Source organism: Dipodomys spectabilis, unplaced genomic scaffold (genome assembly GCF_019054845.1).
Source record: "Dipodomys spectabilis isolate Male_0828 unplaced genomic scaffold, ASM1905484v1 ptg000107l, whole genome shotgun sequence".
NCBI lineage: Eukaryota > Metazoa > Chordata > Mammalia > Rodentia > Heteromyidae > Dipodomys > Dipodomys spectabilis.
The window spans coordinates 172,851-192,471 of NW_024870784.1; the positions used below are offsets into that span (position 1 = coordinate 172,851).

Sequence of the window (19,621 nt, forward strand, 5' to 3'; positions counted from 1 at the left end):
GTGTCCATTCTGGCTTCAGTGGCCAAGTAGATAAAGTACTTTGGCGTGTACAGTATCCTTGTTTTAAAAGTATCTGTTTCAGGCAGGCACTGCTAGCTCATGACTGTAATCCTATTTAGGAGTCTGAGATCTGAGAATCACAGTTCAAAGCTAACCTAGGCAGAAAAGTCTGTGAGATTCTGATCTCCAATTTACCACCAAAACTAGAAGTGCAGCTGTGGCTCAAGTGTGGAATGACAGTCTTGAGCGAAAAAGCTCAGGGACAGAGTCCAAACCCTAAACCAGCTCTCCTGGCTCCTGGCTCTCTTCCAGTAACCATGACATCCCACTTCAGCTCTCCATTGGAGTTGATCTGGTTTGTTAGTATTGTTTTTCTGCTCTTTCTTTCCTCTCCTACTCTTATGGCTCCGTTCTCTAACAGTGTTAGTGTATTTAAGGGGCTGCAGGTCTTTGGGACCAATAAAGACTCCCAGTTCAACCGCTCAAAATCATCATCATCATCATCATCATCATCATCATCATCATCATCATCATCATCATCATCATCCAAATCCTGAGTTCAAGCCCCAGTACTGACACCAGAAAAAAAAAATCAGAAGTAGAGTATTGTCCACAAAAAAAAAGCCTCACATGTGATAGGGGGCTAAACCAAAACGGGTCTGTCCATTTAAAATGCCCACTGGTAACACAAACGTAGCGCTCATTCCTCTTCTTACCTGGCATTGTGTAAAACTGCACTCTCACTGAAAATAACTTAGATCTGAGTGCTTTGATCTTTATAAAATCAAGGTGTTTAAAAATTGTATTTCTGACCTCAAGCACAATTAGGCTTGCTCACATTCACTTCTGCATGAAGCGGCATCACCTATAAGAAACAGCCTGGCTCCTTGGGCTTCTCAGGGTAGCTCTGCGGAATGGCTGACCTTTCCATTTTAGAGATCTTCCAGGTCCATTAGAACCCAGATCTCTGCTGTAGAGCACAGAGTAGGGAATTGCCGAGATCTTGCCTATTATCACCTAGCACGAGGCCTGCATGGGTTGTACTACATACCAGCTGGGAGGGGAATATTCTGGAAACCTACTGCTGCTGTACCTCTTTGTCACAACTCCCAATTCCAAACTCACCAGTAACAAAGCTGATCCTTAGTCTCCATCTGCTGCCTTCTCTGTTTATTTTCTGCCACTGGGCAGGAAAGAATTTCTCAGCTCTCAACAAGTCCTGTCTTCTCCACAGAGTCTCAATTTCAAGTGGGTTAACAACACTTAAAATATTGTGCTTAAGTCATCTGTCATTTTCCAATTTGGGGGCACATTGCATGTGTCTACTTGATCAGACAACACTGTTGCATACCAGAGAAGTTCCCCGAAACCAAGGCAGGGAACCAATGACCAATGAACCAGTGACCCAGCTCAACAAAGAAATCTAGAAAGAAGTTTTTCTAGAGGTTAATGTCCAATCACAGACTCAGGGCAGAATTAAACAGGAATTCAATATAGCTCCCAGGTCATCAAAGAAGACTATTTCATGTAATTGTTTAAAGTGGATTTCCAGAATAATAAAATATCTGAGTGTGAGGATTTAGCTATGCAGCCAAGTTCAATGCTTAGTAGACATCTAACAGAATCTACTCTGCAGACAGAATAACTTCCAAGAACCCCAAACCAATATTCTGCTTCCTCCTTACCATTCCTGTTTAAAAATCTGACTCACAAAAACTGCCAATTTAATCATGGTACAACTAACAAAATTTAATACGTGGAAAATAAATCTTGTGGGACTAGAAGAGTAAAGAATAAAAGGTTCTGGATATAAATCTCTTCAACATTATTTTGTCTTTGTCTCAACAATTTACTACGAAGACAAAAATCTAATACAGCCTGGCTTCTCATTCAAATATTTCCTTCACATCACAAGAAGTTTCACAAACATGTGCCTCATGGGTCTTTCAATAGGGGGCTTAGTGTCTAGTCTGCTGGATCTGTATCTTTACATATAGAATAAAGATGGCTGAGCCTTTTGCCTTCTGCGTGCTTTGGGAAGAATGAGCTGATAAACAATCACAGACAATACATGTTCAAAAGCTGTTCAATTAGAGTACATATAGAGAGCTAAGTCCCTGTTTTCATATCTCTGTGGCAGGTAACAGAAGTGGAGCTGCTAGTTACACAGCAATGTCACATCACAAGGGCCCACCAAGCCTTTTCTCAGTAGCTATATTATTTCACCCTCTCATACCAATGCACAAGAGCTCCAGTACCTCCACACTCCCTAACCTTTGTTGTCTTCTATTCTTTTTAATATTATTATCACTAATGGGTTTATTATCACTGTGGTTTTGATTTGCATTTTCTTAATGATTGGTAGTATTGAGCATTTTTATTTAGTCATCATTTACTTAAAATACTGAGAATTATTTAAAAAAAAAAAAAAAAGCTGAGGGGCTAGGAAGATGGCTAAGTAGTAGAGTGCTTGCCTTGCATGCATGAGGCCCTGGGTTCGATTCCTCAGTACCACATAAGCAGAAAATAAAAAGCCAGAAGTGACATTGTGGCTCAAGTGGTAGAGCGCTAGCCTTGAGCTGCAGAGCTGAGGGACAGCACCCAGGCCCAGAGTTCAGGCCTATGACCGGAACCCCCCCAAAAAAAAAAAGCTGAAAAATTTTTAAAAAGAGATTATACTTTTTTTTTTTTTTTTTTGTCGGTTGTGGGACTTGAACTCTAGGCTTGGGTGCTGTTCTTCAGCTCAAGGTGAGCACTCTACTGCTTGAGCCACACTGCCACTTCCGGTTTTCTAGTGGTTTATTGGAGATAAGAGTCTCATGGACTTTCCTGCCTGGGCTGGCTTTGAACCGAGATCCTCAGATCTCAGTCTCCTGAGTAGCTAGGATTACCAGCGTGAGCCACCGGCACCCAGCTAAGAGATTATAAAAGTTGAAAGAAAAAAAAAACTAGTGAGAATGATAAATTTTACGTCACATATATTTTACCATTAAGGTAAGAAAGATGTCTCAACTTGTTAACAGAGAATTGCTCAGTCTCAACTGAATAGAAAGCTGAGACTTTCCAAGGAACGTTCTACCTGTCTAACAACCTTGTGACTCAGGTATCTATCCCACCTTTAATTCACAATAGAAGAAAAATCCATGAACTGGACAGAAAGCAGCCCTTCGCAACGACTACGGAAAGCTAGAGCAAGTCCCCAAGATCCCAGGCGACCACCACACCAGGCAGATGTGCTCAGTAATGACTTCCCACCAGGGAACCTTGCTTTGCAGAATACCTCAGATGCTAGATGAAAGGCTCTGAAACGGTGGGATGCAAAATGCTTGTTTCTGCATTGGGCCCAGAGGCTGTCCCTCCAAGTTCTTTGCACTGGTGATTAAAGTGAATGCCCTCCAAACTCTTCCCTACCTTCCAGTGATGTGAGCTCTAATTAATATGCACTTGGGGTTTTAAGATCTCTAGATGAAACGGGGACCAGATGTGAAAGTTATTATTATTTTGTTCAAAGTATACTGGCCTACTAACATCTGTGGACAAGTTTACCACATGCCACTTAAAACAGGCTCACGGAGGCAAATGCCAGAAAATTAAGGTTTGGATTGCTGTCTGCCACATGTGTTCTGGCCTTGATTTAACATGCGTCTCCAGAGAGAAGGTAACATACATACGCATGGTCTTTGAGAAGTACAACCCCATCTCCTGAGCCTGAACCAAAAAGGGATGTGTGCAGTGGGAAGGTAGGTAATTGGAACCACAGGCAAGACAAGGACTTGAAGAGGAAAAATAGAACCAAGGGTACAAGGGAGGGTTTTTCCATCTGGCCATGCAACAGCAGGCTGCAGATATCCGAAATCATCTCTGAGCATTTTCCAGCCACCATTGATCTTATCATAGAATTTATCAGTCACTATCCTCCAATGATAAAAGTCCTTATTCTCTACAAAAATAAAGAGACTTGGTCTAAAGAAGATGAAACACTGATAAATAAATTTATTAATAAATTAATAACCCTCTAGCACCAGAGAGATGTGGGTACAGTAACGAAGTTTAATCAAAAGCAACACTTCAAATGAAGAAGTGCTTGGCGCCAGGTGCCAGTGGCTTATGCCTATAATTCTAGATACTCAGGAGGCTGGGAAAGTAGTTCAAATCCAGTCCAGGCAAGAAAGTCTGAGAGACTCCTATCTCCAAGTAACCACCAAAAAGCCAGAAGCAGAGCTGTGGATCAACTGGTAGAACACTACGCCTTGAGTAGAAAAGCTCAAGATCAATAGCCAAGACCTGAGTTCAAGCTCCAAGACTAGCACCCTAAAAAGGGGGAAAAAAGTGTTCGGTCTAACCTCAACACAAGACCTCTGAGACCCTATTAAAACCTGACTTGGGTCAAGTCTTTACCCACAACTCTCAAAAGGGCCTCCATCAGGATATAATTAAATATTCTTTGCATGCGTGAGCTGCTACTGGAGCTTAAACTTAAGGCCTGCACACTGTCCCCTAGCTTTTTCACTCATAGCTAGTGGCCTATCACTTTAGCACCACTTTCAGATTTTTAGTGGTTAATTGGAGGTAAGAGCCTCATAGAATTTCCTGCCACAGGCTGCCTCAGATCTCAGCCTCCTGAGTAGCTAGGATTACAGACATGAGTCACCAGTGCCCACCAATATTCATTTTAAGAGCACTTTAGTGATTTGTGCTTAACTGTGTATATAGAGAAGATAGATATGAATAGAGAGATGCATTATAGAGATACAATCCCCAGGAGATTAAATCACACACAGTAGAACAGAAACAAATCTCCTATCAATACCTCTCTGTTTCCTAAGTCTCCAATGCCTCCACTGTCTCGGTCTACAAACAGTAGAATTTTGAAGAATGTCAACTACATAGTTGGTAGACACATGAACATTCAGATTCCAGAAATCTAGGATGACTGGAAAAAGCAGATTCATGGACAAAGTCAAAGAAGAAGGGAGGGAAAGACAAAAAAAAAAAATCTATAACCTCACTCTGTCTTCTAATTTAAAGACTCTGACTGTCCAATAGAAAACATGTCATGCTGTGGAAGGCAGGAGACAGAAGACTAGTAGGTGACTGAGGTAGATCTTTAACTATGCACATAGGCCTTTTTGTTTTGTTTTAATTAACTTACATTAGTTATACAGAGTGGGGATTTCCTTGTTACAGTTCCACATATGTTTACAACATGTCCCGATCAATCTCACCCTGTCACTCTTCCTTCCCAAAACAATCTCAACCACTTTCCTTGCTCAATTGTCATAGTTGCAGACAATCTCTTGACCCTGTTCAAAACGTATTTCACAAATATTCATCCTGTTATTCTTTTTCCCTTCCCTCTTCTGTACACAAGCTTTAAACTGTGAATAAAAGTTTGAGATAAGGGCTGGGGGAACATGGCTTAGTGGCAGCGTGCTTGCCTAGCACCCATGAAGCCCTGGGTACGATTCCTCAGTACCACATAAACAGAAAAAGCCAGAAGTGGCTCTGTGGCTCAAGTGGTAGAATGCTAGCCCTGAGCAAAAGCAGCTCAAAAACAAAAACAAAAAAAAAGTTTGAGATAAGAAGACCAAAAAAAATTTTTTTAAGGCTTCCATTGCATCAAGTTCAACTCTGATCACACTCCTGTCATGGGCATCCCTGGGCTCTCCAACCTTGCTCTTTGCAGCCATGCCCAGAGGTTTCCAGGGCTTTCCTCTCAATATGCCCTGTCAGCCCGCTGCCCTGTTACCGGAAGGGCTCGCTCCCTTGCCCCCCCCACCACCACTTGCCATCTTTACAACAATATCAGCCATGAGTAGGGCTTTCTACCAGAAGCTTAGGCAATCAATATTTGCTGGCTTTACTATCTCCATTGCAACAACCACTTTCCAACATGGAGCCTAATACAGTGACCTACTTTCTCCTCCAATCCCCACCCCCACCCCAGAATGCCGGATATGTAAGGACAGATTTTTCTTACTCTTGTTCACTACTGCATCCTCTCCATCTGCAATGAAGGCACAAGTGAAGCACTCAGTAAGGAAGTATCTTTAGAAGACAAGGATGATGGCTTCAAAAAGTAAACTAAAAAGCAACCCTAAAGAAAACAGAGAGTTTTGGCAGGGGGAGGGGGTGGCACATGGGGACAGGGATCTTTACCTGCTCAGTTCAGGGCTCATGTGCCCTTTTGTGCTCTTTATTTGGCTACTCTTTATTTGAGGAATACTAAGATCAGATCAGGATTTGATCTGCATCCCAGGCCACAATACTTTCAAATATGATCAAAGTGTGATCTCCCAACCAACCCAGAAAGTCGGTCTGCTGTGGAATCTCCCAAAAGAATCAACTTACCAAAACATGCATCCTCAGTGCTAGTAGTATGACCGTGACATGTGATCAGAGGAAGAAAGGAAATTGAACTCACTACTTCCTAACTAGGGAAAGGGTCAGGTTTTACCATGTCCCAGTTCTCTGAGACCACAACCTACCTGCCCTGCCCTCATCCCTCCTTCTTTTCCTTTTCCCTTTACTTCCCTTCCCTTCCTTTCTTTATGCTAGTACTCTAGCTTAAAAATTGAGGTTTTGTCCCCTCACTTAACTTTTCCACTCAAGGCTGTGCTCTACTACTTGAGCCACAGCTCTATTTCTGATTTTTTGGTGGTTAAGTGGAGATTAGGGTCCTTCCCAGGCTGCCTTTGAACCATGATCCTCAGTTCTCAGCCTCCTCAGTAACTAGGAGCCCAGGTATAAGCCACTACCATCCAATTGAGAGCCTACTCTTGACTAGAAGTTCTCTTATGCTGCTGATCAGAAGGAAGGCAAGGGACTTTGCAAAGCAATGCAGGCCAAGAAAACTAGAATGGGTCTCAAGAAGAATATTCCATGTTGTGTCCACACAACTTTGGTTTGCATGTTATTTCTATATTGTAGTGGTCTTTTATTTTTAGATCAGCTTAAAGTTCATTGCACAATTAAGCAGAAAACAGAGATTTCTATCCCTTTATGGACAGCCTCCATTATTATCAATGTCCTTTGCTAAAATAAGATGTCAACTGCTATTAGTCAAAGTCCATCATCTACATTAAGGTTCACTTGGGAGTTGTACATTCTCTGTGGGTTTGGACAAGGCCATGGATAATGACCTGTGTCCATCATTACAGTATCATATAGAGTAGCTAAAAGTTCTCAGTGTTCCACCTTCTCTAGCCTCCCTGCTCCTTTCTCCACAACCACATCTACAGTTACTCCATGTCATTGTGTGACCTGATAGCTCCTTTCTCTGTAATGCTAAATAATATGCCATTGTACAGATATAGGCATCCATTTACTTCCTAAAGGGTATCTTGCTGCCAAGTTCTCCTAGCTGGGAATAAGGCTACTATAAGCATTCAAATCTAGGTCTTTGTGTAGTGCTTTGATAGGAAAGATACACCGTAAGAGAAATGCAAAGCTCCATGCTCTCTAGAAAAGGACCTCTTTCTAAGAACACTTTTGACAGATTAAGTTTGGCAAAGAAGTCTGGTTTTAGTTTCATATACAAATGAATCCATTTCTAAGATGATGGGGTTTTTTTTAAGCAGTTCAGATGGATTTATAAAGTATGAAATGTAAAATGGAACTTGGCTATGTTCTTTCAGCCCTACTAAATATAACGTGTCTGAAGAACTCAAGTGGCTGGGCCTGTTTTCCTGACTGGTCCCACAGACCTGAACATTTGGTAACAGTCCCTCCCACATGCCTCATGCCAAACACAAAAGGTGTCAGAAATCTGCGCGGGGCAATGCATGCATTACAAACACATAGCCAAGGAGCAAAACAAACAAACATTATGACAAATTTTAAAATAAAGGTTCCTGTAAGCTTCTGGACACTGGTATAAAAATTAATAAGGAAAATAAATATCCATTCCACCAATGCCTCCACATTCTAATACGAACTGTCAAAGAAGAATCAGAAAAGCAAGGCTGCGGATGTAGCTAAGTGGTAGACCACATGCCCAGCCAGTGCTACCCTGGGCTCCATCCTTAATATGTATCTCAGATCAGATGTGCTCATCACTTGAAAACTCTTTTCAAAAAAAAACTACAGGGGTTGGAGGCATGGCTCTGTTGGTTGAGCACTTACCAAGGAACATAAGCTCAGGTATTAAGTTCAAGTTCCTGTCTTGAAACTCAAAAAAGAAAAAGAAACTGAAAAGTCAGGTGCTGGTAGCTCCTGCCCGAAATCTTAGCTACTCAGGAGTGTGAGATCTAAGTACTGCGGTTCAAAGCCATCTGGGGCAAGAAAGTCCATGAGATTCCTATCTCCAATTAATCACCAAAGCTGGAAGTAAAGCTATGGCTCAAATGCTATAGCACTAGCCTTGAGCACAAAAGCTCAGAAACAGCATCAGTACCTAAGTTCAAGCCCTAGGACCAGTACACACACACACACACACACACACACACACACACACACACACACACACACACACACACACACACACACGACTAAGAAGAATCCCAGAGGAGATGCAGACTGAGTCCAATTTTCAGGATTTCAGTTGGATTCAAATGCCATAAACAAAAGAAAGACAATCTGACTTTAAATTCCAACTTTATGTGATCTTTAGAAAAGGAAAACATTGAGCATGTAGTCCTTTTATTTTCTTTTTTGCTCATCTAAACAGTGAAAGGTTAGACTTATAGGAAGTACCCAATTGCTTTAAAAAAAAAAAAAAAGTTTACACTCCTATGCTCTACTCATCTGGCTAGAAACAAAATGATATATTATACTATTTTGCTTAATTTCCTAACTGCTGAAAATTACTTCCAGACTCTAAGTTTTCTTTTCTTTTTTTGTTAGTCATGGGGCTGGAACTCAAGGCCTGGGCACTGTCTCTGAAATCTTTCGCTCAAGGCTAGTACTCTACTACTTTGAGCCACAGCACCACTTCTGGTTTTCTAGTGGTTAATTGGAGAAATGAGTCTCACAGACTTGCCTGCCCAGCCTGGCTTCAAACCCTGATCCTCAGATCTCACTCAGCCTCCTGAGTAGCTAGGATCACAGTTGTGAGCCACTGGCACCCAGCTCCTACGTTCTCATTCATTTCCACTTTCATCCCACATGAAACTGGAGAACAGATCAGAAAATAAAACATTTCAAAATATATACACATATGTGTATATATACTCTATATGTGTATGTGTATACATATATATATGTATATATATGTATATATATACACATCCGGCCACTGAAAATGAGTCTAAAACAAGCAAATAAAGGAGGTGTAAGGGCTGGGCATGGTGGTACATACATACAATTGAAGCTCCTTAGACAGAAAGGTAGGAGGATCACAGTACAAGGTTAGCACAGACAAAGGTACAAGACTGAAAAGCAAACTGGCAGAGTGCTTGCCTAGCAAGCAGGAATCCTTGAGTTCAATCCTGAATACTGCCCCTGCACAGCCAAAAATAAAAAAGTGTAAATACTATCAAACTAAAATTGCATCTTATAGCCAGGCACCAGTGGAATATATGCCTGCAATCCTAGCAATTCAGGAGGGTGAGCTCTGAGGATCATGGTTCAAAGCCAGCTGGAGAGGCACGTCTATAAGAATCTTGTCTCCAATTAAGTGCCAAAAAGCCAGAAGTAGAACTGTGGTTCCAATAGTAGAGTGCTAGCCTTCAGCAAAAGGAAAAAAAGGATCAGGAATAGTGCTTATGCCCAGAGTTCAAATCCCAATATCAACACACACACACACACACACACACACACACACACACACACACACTTGTATCTTAACAGTACTGTCCATATATGTTATAAGCCTTGTGTACTATGTTGAGAGAAACCTCTGGACATCCTATTACAAAATGTTCTTTTTAAAAGAGAAAAAACTGGTGTGCTCTGAATAAGGCCACACTGGAACCATTGAGAACACATGCTACAAACATCATCAAGACACTGAATATTAAAACTCCCTCACTCACATCCACTTTTTATGACCACTAAAACAACCCCCTCTATATCCTAAACAAGTCTACTGGTTAGCTCTTTTAGGACCAAGTGATCTTCTAAGTACCTGCACCAACTAGAATAGTGGAAATACTGAGAAAAATAAAGCAGAAATACTGTAACCAAACATCTACATTGCTTGCTTGACCCAACTCTACAAAGGAACAAATATTTGACTTATGGAACCACTTTCTGATTAAACACATCACCATAAGTTAAAAACGCCATATGTCAAAAATGCTTTTGGGGCTGGGAAGGTGGCTTAGTGGTAGATCACTTGCCTTGCATGCATGAGGCCCTGGGTTCGATTCTCCAGCACCACATAAGCAAAAAGAAAAAAAAGCCAGAAGTGGTTCTATGGCTCAAGTGGTAGAACACTAGCCTTGAGCTGAAGAGCTGAGGGACAGCGCCCAGGCCCAGAGTTCAGGCCCCACGACCAGACCCCCCACCCCCAAAACATGCTTTTAATACACATGGCCAACTGAACCTGCACCTTACCAACACAGCATGCGACAGAGTAGTGGCTCTTTTCCTTGTGACTGTACAGTTGACTATGAACTATGACCACTACCCAGCAACCTCCTCCAATTCTGCAGTGATGAAGTGACACAGTGCAATGTCACCAGACCAGGTAAGAATCCAAATGTAACATTCCCAGCGCCATTTCTATTGAATGTACATTCCTTCTGTACCCTTGTGAAGTCAAAACTCCTACATCAAACCTTCATGGTTCTGCAGATATCAGTACCATAGATGTGCTGATGGCTCTGCATAGGAAAGCCAGCCTGGTAAGAACCACCAAGACTAGGGGCACTTGCTGGCCAGTGGACCAGGGGAGGAGCAGTCAGGAGTGCAAGCTACTGGGGGATCTATCTGGACCACTGGCTAGGTGTATGACTGCATGACTGAGAGACTCTCTGCTTCCGTTTCCTCAACTATAAACCTGGAATGATAATAGCTCAATAGATCATTAGGACAATCCAATATATTAATAATGTTGTTATATGCCATATCACGCAGAAAATAAGTTCTATGTAACCAGTAGAAATAAGGTATCATTAATAATTTCCCCATTCTGAAGAAGTTCATTAGCAAATGTTATGACCCTTTGAAAATTCATCAGATGTCTAATTTCTACCCTCATTTGGATCCCTATTACCTCACCCTGTCCTTATCATTTTTTGCCTTCTATGTTGTAAGTTGTGGGGGAGGGGAGAGGAGAGGGAGGGAGTGGCAGAAAGATCCCATCAATCTCCCAAGGATACTTCTAAAAATAATGCATTCCTCCCACGATATATTGAAATGATAAACTACAAAATTCTTCAACACTCTCAAAAAAAAACATTAAAATGAAGTACAGTAACTATATGTTACTCAATCTGAATACATTACCCTCGTTTAGCCCGTGAGACTCTGTAAATACATTAGAAAAATAAATAGCTACAGTAATTGCCCTGAGGCTAGACTCAGGAAAACTCTCACAGGACTTGTGGCTGCTAGCTTTTCCTCTTTAGTTGGACTCACGCTTTGTTTGTATGTTAGTGACTTCAACTACCTCCTCTAGTGCACCACCAAAGCAAAAACCAAAAAACAACAACAACAAAAACCACTTGTTGTTAAATGACTGTTGACCCTTGCTGTTTCTTTTAAAAAGAATCTGCTGCACATGCTCTCTCAGTCTGGGCACTGTTCATTATTTTCCTTCCTTTTGTCTTCAAAGCCTTTAGTCCTTATTACACAGATCAAGGCCAGGTGAACACTGAGAAGCCCACTGATAAGGATGCCCATTGACCTCCTCTTCCTCTTCGGGGATTCCACATCCTTCCACCTGAGTCTCCAGGAAAGCTGGCCCCAGCCTGTGGAAGGGATTTTTTCCAGCTCTCGAAATAATGATCTGAACTGGGTACTAGTAACAGGTACTACGTAATCCTAGCTACTCAGGAGGCTGAGATCTGAGGATCATGGTTGGAAGCCAGCCTGGGCAGGAAAGTCTGTGAGATTCTACTCTTCAATTAACCACTAAAAAAAAAAAAAACAGGCAATGCAACTGTGGCTCAAGTGGTAAAGCCTTGCACAAAAAAAGAGCTAAGGGACAGCACCCAGGTTCTGAGTTCAAGCCCCAGTACTTGTATACTCTCCTCTCTCTCTCTCTCTCTCACACACACACACACACACACCAAAGTAATGATCTATACAATCTCATCACTCCATGTACACACACACACACACACACACACACACACACACACACACACACACACACACACACACACACACACGCCACGCCACTATCAACATTCATTCCCATTCCTATAAGAAAACTAAACACTGCAGAGTGTCAATTAGAAGCAGAGAGAAAAATCTGTGCTTAGTGCAGACTGGCTCCTTCCCAAACTAAACACACTTATGTAAATCCCACTCGGACTGCCTGCCCTGTGTCTGTACCAGGGAGCCCGGCTTTTCCGGAGTTAAGCTTTTGTTTACCCATGTCAAGTAGGTATTTCCCAGGCAGTCCCTCTTCCTCCCATGGAGGCTGGCTGCAGCTACTCTACCCCCCACCCAGGCAACCAAATGTGACATCAAAGGAGCCCCCAGGATGGCCATCTGCTCTGCCACACCAATGTTTATGCAATATGGACAGGAGAGGGACAAGCCAGGGAAAGGCTCAAGGGAGCACTGTGGCATCAAACCCAAAACACCAATGTCCCAGGCCATTTGTGTCACAGGACATGACAATTAAAGAAAGCCCTCAGTCCATCTGGATGCTCTCCTGTTCCTTAGAAAGACTGAAAACTATTCAACTTTCCTAAGGATGATCAAACAATCTACTCAACGCATCCTACCTATGCGTGAGCATTTAACATTCGATGAGATCCCTAACTTTCAATTACTGATACTGTCCCCAAAATTGTGACACCTAAACATGGTATTTCAGGCAATAATAACTTTAATGGATCAAGTGCTATGAGAAATTAGCCAATACAGAAAAGTATAGATCAGAAATGAAGTCAAGAGCCTGTGAATTCTAGAGTTAAGCTGATCATTAGACTTCATTATCTAACATCTGTTTATACCCATAATAGAAAGTCAGCAAACCTGGGAACTCAGATAAAGTTCAGTCCCAATTCAGAGACAGAACCACAGTACTGAGATTTCAAACCAGCCATTTGGGTTTCCATCAACTGGACTTAGAAAAGAGAATACACACGTGACTGAAGGGTGGATGGTCCAGTCAAATACAGACCATAATTCCGTGTGTACAGATTCAATAGACTGTAGGCTGAAATTATTCAGAATCAAAACAAAAAACAATGCTGCATCTGTACCTAACACATACAGACTTTTCCTTGCCATTTTTCTCTAAACAGTACAGTATAAATAGCAACTAATGTCATAGCGTTTACATTGTACTAGGTATATCCAAGCATACTGACATACACCTATAACCCTAACACTGAGGACGCTGAGGCAGGATGGTCACAAATTTGAGGCCAGCCTGTGCTGCCTAAGTTCCAGGCCAAGCCTTGGCTACCCAGCAAGACTCTGACCACACACACACAAACACACACACACACATGGATCCATGCACATATGCATACTAGATACAGTAAGTAATTTCAAGATGATTTAAAGCATATGGGAAGATGTATATAGCTTATGTGTGAACCCCTCAGCATTTTTAAAGGAGCTGAGCATATATATATTTTGAGATCCAAGAAGGGTCTTGAAACAATTCTCTCCCTCTGCCAAGGGGCACTGTGTTCTCTTAAGATAGAACCCATAGAATGCTAGGCACACAGTAGGTCTTCAAAATATAGAAGTCTCTTTTATTTTTGCAACCCTACTTCCAGGCTAGCTCTTCATGACCTTACAAAGAGGGCGAGTTCAGGAAGCAAGTATGTAAGACACAGATTGTCATGATCAGTAGCCGAGCATCAACCAGAACTGGCTACCCCAACTCTGCTGAGAGCTCTCTTTGACATCTTCCAAATGGGGGACAGAGAGAGATGCTTGAAAAGGTTCGCCTCCATTCACATGGAACTTGTCCAACCACAGAATCTAAGCATTGGAAAAGAACCCATGTTATTCATCAAATAAATCTGCTTGGGTTCCTTGGGGGGGCGAAGGGGGAAGTAGATGGCCGGCCACTGTGCCTGTAGCCAAGAGATGATACATCATCCCTCGTATGACTCAGCTCCAGCAACTGTCGGGTGAAAAGCCACATGGCTCAAACCAATATGAGTTCACAATTTGCAGATTTTCCTCTCTCACTTGCTTCTCTAATTTAGCTCTTTAGCTTCAATATTTCCCTTTGTTCAAAGAACCCGGAAACAAACTTGACATTTCTCTGGACAGCTCTGACTAGATCTGAGTTGATTCCAGAAGAATCCCTCAATGTTTGCTCTGTGGTGCAGGGCAGATGGCAGTTCTCACAGATTTACAACTGGAGGTGGGGGGTGGGGGTGGGGGGAGTGCTCCTGAAAAATGACTTGTGACAGATGACATGGTCCTGAGGGTAAAAAGGACAGTGGCTGGGATGGAGCAGGAAGGGAGATCAGATGTGAGTAGACCTCAAGGAGAAGCATCATGGGACTTGGCAGAGAGCTGGAGAATGGCTATTCTCTGGGCATCTCATGTGCCCTAAGACAGGACCTGGGACCATTCTGTGAGGCTGTCCTGAAACATTCACTTGCACTTCATCCAAGGCAGTCACTGGAATCCACACAGAGGCAAATTTAAAGGAAAGGCAGCCTGGCTGTAGCAGAACCCCATGGGGCACCCCAGTTAAATAACAAGGCAGACTCTGGAGTTAAGCTACATAAACCACAAACAAGCCAAGTCTACTTTACCTATTAGAAAGTGTTTCTGGGAAAACAACAACTTTGTGAGTGGATAATGGAGAGAAGGAAGGGCTCTCTGGAGACAGGACAGATACAAATCTGAGGCTTGTCATGCAACAGGTATACATTCCCAAAGCTGACCCCTATTCAAGATGGCCTCAAAGTTCAGGGATTCCCAGGTACTTTGTCAAAAGGGAACAATCTACCCTTGAGCCAGGCCTCTAACAGAGGGGTAGGGTACTAGCCCTCCTCAGGAGTGAATTTGCAAGGAAGGAAAGGGAGATCCAAAAGATAAGGACAGAACATAGAAGGTATGTGCTAGAAAGGGTTAACCGTTTCCATGATTATTTCCATCTCCTGAAAAGGGAACATCTCCCAATTCTGATCAGCTGGTGATGGAAACACTGAAGGAAAGAGTTCTTTCTCCCAGCCTCCCAGCACAATCATCAAAGGGGAGTGGCCAGAGCTGGGCTGGGAGGAGAAACAGGCAAGACAGGGCAGACAAGTTGCAGCAGGACCCACAACAGGGTGGAATACTGGTGGGAAACTTTAGAAGTGACCTGGGCCAGGCCTCAGGAAGTATCTGTGATTCTGACTATTTTGTTCAAAATCCAACCAGTATTTTACTCAAACCAAGTCAATGTTAAACAATGTATCAATAGCAGGATACTGGTGGCTAATACCTATCAATCCTAGCTGAGATCTGTGGATTGAGGTTCAAAGCCAGCCAATGCAGAAAAGTCGGTGTGGCTCTTTTCTCCAATCAACCAGCAAAAAGCCAGCAACAGAGGTATGGCTCAAGTGGAAGAGTGCCAGCCTTGAGTGAAAAAGTCAAGTGAGAGCAGAAGGCCTTGAGTTCTGACAGGCACAAACACACACACAGAGAATACACATCACATTCTTCGTCCAATCAGCAAAAATTTGGTGGATGTGTTCAGGGGAAGAAGGCAAAGTTGGCCAGAAAAGCCTTTTGGTCCAAATCATTCTCCCACTGTGAGGTCAGTGGGGACAAGAAGGGTGATATCGTGTTCCCCACTTGCAAAGGAAAAGAGAATGCACTCAGCCCTTGCTGCTGGGCTTCCAAGGAGGTGGGGAAGGTGTCTTTGCAGTCTCTTTTCTTCTAAGTGATTAAGAATATACATCTTTTCATTACCTTGTAGTCCTTTCTAGGGGAAATCCCAGGCCCTTCACAAATTTTTAAGACATTGATTTAGACTATAGCAATAAAGCTTTCATGAAATATCCACTTTCTCCCAGCCCACTCTGCTGATAAGGTAAAAGTTGTCTTTTTCATAGAACAGTCTCTAAAACCAAGTCTACCCTACTGCAGTCAAATCAACTCCTCTTTTCCCTTCCCAGGTAGCTTGGAGGCAGGCAAAGACAGGAAATCACCCTCTGAAATCTCCAAAACAATACTATCCCAGCAACAAGCTAACAAGGATGGTCTCAAAAGAATATGAAAGTTCCCAGGATTCAGCCACCTTCTTCCCACCATAACAACAGTCACCCCTAATGAACTTTCATCTACTCCCAAAACAGGTAGACTAGAGCTAATAATGACTTGAAAAGGCCAAGTGCTAGCCAGGCGCCCATGCCTCAAGCCTATAATCCCACCTACTCAGAGGATTGCGGTTCAAAGTTAGCCCAGGCCAAAAAAATCCATGAGTCTCATCTCTAATTAACCACCAGAAACCAGAAGCTGTACTGTGGCTCAAAGAGATAGAGCACTACCCTTGAGTGAAAAAGCTCAGGGACAGTGCCCAGGCCCTGAGTTCAAGCCCCACACCGACAAAAAAAAAAAACTTCAAGTGCCCATGGCATACTCACCCCCTCCCAAACAGAAGAGCCTGGGTCATGGTTTCCAATGGTGCCATTTGCAGGCGCTGCTCAAGTGCTAGGTGAAGGACTGGGGTTCAGTGCATCATACCACAAAGGACCAAAGTTGTTCTTCCTCTTCACTTTTCCGTTTACAAAGGGGAACCTTGGTCCACAATGATTCTACCTATAAGAGCAGATATAAGCAAGTAATGAGTTCCTGCTCATGCTTTATGTATTTTAGAAACATCCATGAGATAATATAGGAAAAGTGCCTCACATATTGTAGATGCTCAGACAGGCCCTTATTCCACAGGGTTTTGTAGAAACCACCTTGGTGGTCACCATTCTTTTCCAACCTTACCTCCTAACTTAGAGAAACATGAAGGTGCTGAATGGGTAGGACAAAGTCTCACAAGCATACATGGAACCACTAAACAACTATTTCTAAACTGGAGATCTCTTCCCCAGAGGCCTTACCAAATGCAAGCCATACTAAAGGGTGTTTTCCAACACCTGGCCAGGTGCTATTGCAAAATACTCAGGAAAACCACACCTCACACCTCTTATTGTTCACCCAGAGACCAAATCAGCTAGAATCAAACAGCACCACCAGCTGGGCACAGTGGACAAGCTAGATTAAGGACAACCCATCAATCTCTCTTCCATGAAAGGAACTCCATACTTGAGGCCATTCATGACCCAGAACATAAAGCAGGGCTCTCTCGTTGGGCAGAACAGGGACTGACTTTGGCACTGAACTGTAAACAGTCTCCTCCCAACTCAAATCTCATCCCATCTCCAGGTCAGCCCCTCCTAATACCAGTGGATAAACAAATACATATGAACAAATGATGCCGAGGAGATTTTCAGTAGACAGTCCCTAAGGAGATCAAACAGCTCAGAGTCCAGGAGACTTCAATGCTCTATGTGCCTCTGTGCAGGAATTTTAACCAAACAATCTCCTCTGTCCTGTGCTTTTGCTTTTCTACCTCGCCTGCAATGTAAGCATGTGCTCAATGACTGATGCTTAGTCTCAACTAACTAAGGTGATTTGAACTCATTTCATTTCTACCAAGAAAGAAGACAGAAGGAAAGGAAGTGAAGGGGGAGGGGAGGGGAAGAATAGGGAGAGGAGGAGAGGGGAAGAACTGTGAGATCTCACAGGAGATAAAATTAACTTACAAATCATCATCTCCACCACCATCTTAAGAAGGTAAGAATTAAAAGGAGAAGGGGGAATCCACCACCAGTTGCTACCAATCAACTAAAAAAAATAGGTGTAACAATACTAAAAGTACAAAAAATGACCTTTTGGAATCCCAGTAACCCTAATGAAAACAGAACAAATGGAGTCATAGTTATTCTTTATCTCTATTTGCAGCAAGTTTTCACCTACCCCAAAGCACAGAGAGGTGGCGAGGTCGGAGGCAGGACAAAGAAAGGACAGAAGACAGAAAACACTCACTGCATTATAACTTACTAAGTGCAAACCTTGTGGCAGATATCCTACATTCATGGTAAAAGCTCACAACAGCACACACACACACACACACACACACACACACACACACACACACACACACAAGCAGTTATTTCCAAATCACAGTTGGGGAACTGTAAGTTCAGAGAAGTTAAGCAACTCTCATGAGTCCACACAGCTAAAAGAACAGAGCTGGAATTCAATTCAAGCATTCTTCCCTCATTGCCACAGATTCAGAAAGAAGTTTTTTCTAAGGAAACTTTAAAAGCCTCAGACTCATGCATTAAATATGAATCAAAAGGAAATGTTCTTCCCCAGTCATTACAAGAAATTTGCTCCACTTCTGTACAAGGTAAATGTGTACTGTCAAGCAGGTTGAATGCAACTACAATTCACATTAAAGTCCCAGTAAGCCCATGCATAATCAAGGTAGATGTTTCTAAAACAATTTCTCAGGGTGTGTCCCAGTGAATACAAAAGCCACCTTGGAACTATTTGGCCCACCATGGAGGATGCTCACCAAGCAATTATGTTTAATGAAATTGAACAACACAACCTACATCAAAGGTAAGTACATAATGTCTTCCTCATTCAGCAGAAGGACACAGTAGCTTCTTTTCCAATGCTTTTTTGACAGTATCTCATGAAGCAGAGTTTGTCAAATGCACAGAAATTCAAGAAAGGAAAGAGGTGGGCTTTGTGCTTGAAGTTTTCCAAAGATGGTTTTTCCAAAGCACAAACAGAACAGGCAACACATTAGCAAGACCGATTGGGAAAATACTACTCTGTGGTATAGCACTTGACCTAGAACACAGAAGGCTCTCAGTTTGATTCCCAGCAACACAGACAGACAAGACATCTCAAAAAATCCCTGCCAGGAATAATAAAGGAAATCCTCTTATAGATGCTGCAGTCTTTAACCATATTATGAAGTGATATTCTGTACAAGTTTATACCAACAAATTTAAAACAATGTAAACTAAGAAGATTCTGATAAAAATTTGTTACTACAACAAAAAAAGTTTAGCAGTGGTATACACATTATACAAACTGAATCTACAAGTTAAAAATACAAAATAAAAATGCAAAAAATGAGAACCAAATCAGGTCACCTATCTGGGGGAAGAGGGACTGGAGGAAAACGGTAATGATATGGCCGTGTTTGGAGCTTTTCTTCTACCTCCATAGTCACAGCCCAATTCCAGCCACTGGCATGGCTACATCATCTAACAGTCCCCAATGGTAACATCAAAAGGCCTTGGGTCCATGATTCCCGCAGCCCCTTTCTCCAGCTAATGGTTATGGGCACATAAAGCCCCATGCATTAGTCATTGTCACGGGCACTATCATGGGATCCACATTGGTGGCCTTTCCTGTTGGGTGAGTTGCTCAAGGATCCTTGGGAGTAGGTGAACAGCCTACACACCTCATGTCAGCATCCTGTGTGGTACACCTGCTGGCTCCGCTTTGAAGACCCACAGGA

At 42.6% G+C, this 19,621-nt stretch overlaps 1 protein-coding gene across 1 annotated transcript in view; it reads right to left on the bottom strand.

Moving 5' to 3' along the window:
- Tiam1 (TIAM Rac1 associated GEF 1) overlaps positions 1 to 19,621 on the bottom strand; it is a 347,016-nt gene that overhangs the window by 168,508 nt on the left and 158,887 nt on the right. Inside the window, exon 3 of the mRNA XM_042687299.1 lies at positions 16,668 to 16,842. The gene's annotated coding sequence lies outside the window, so the exon portion shown is untranslated. The remainder of the gene's footprint in view (positions 1 to 16,667; positions 16,843 to 19,621) is intronic.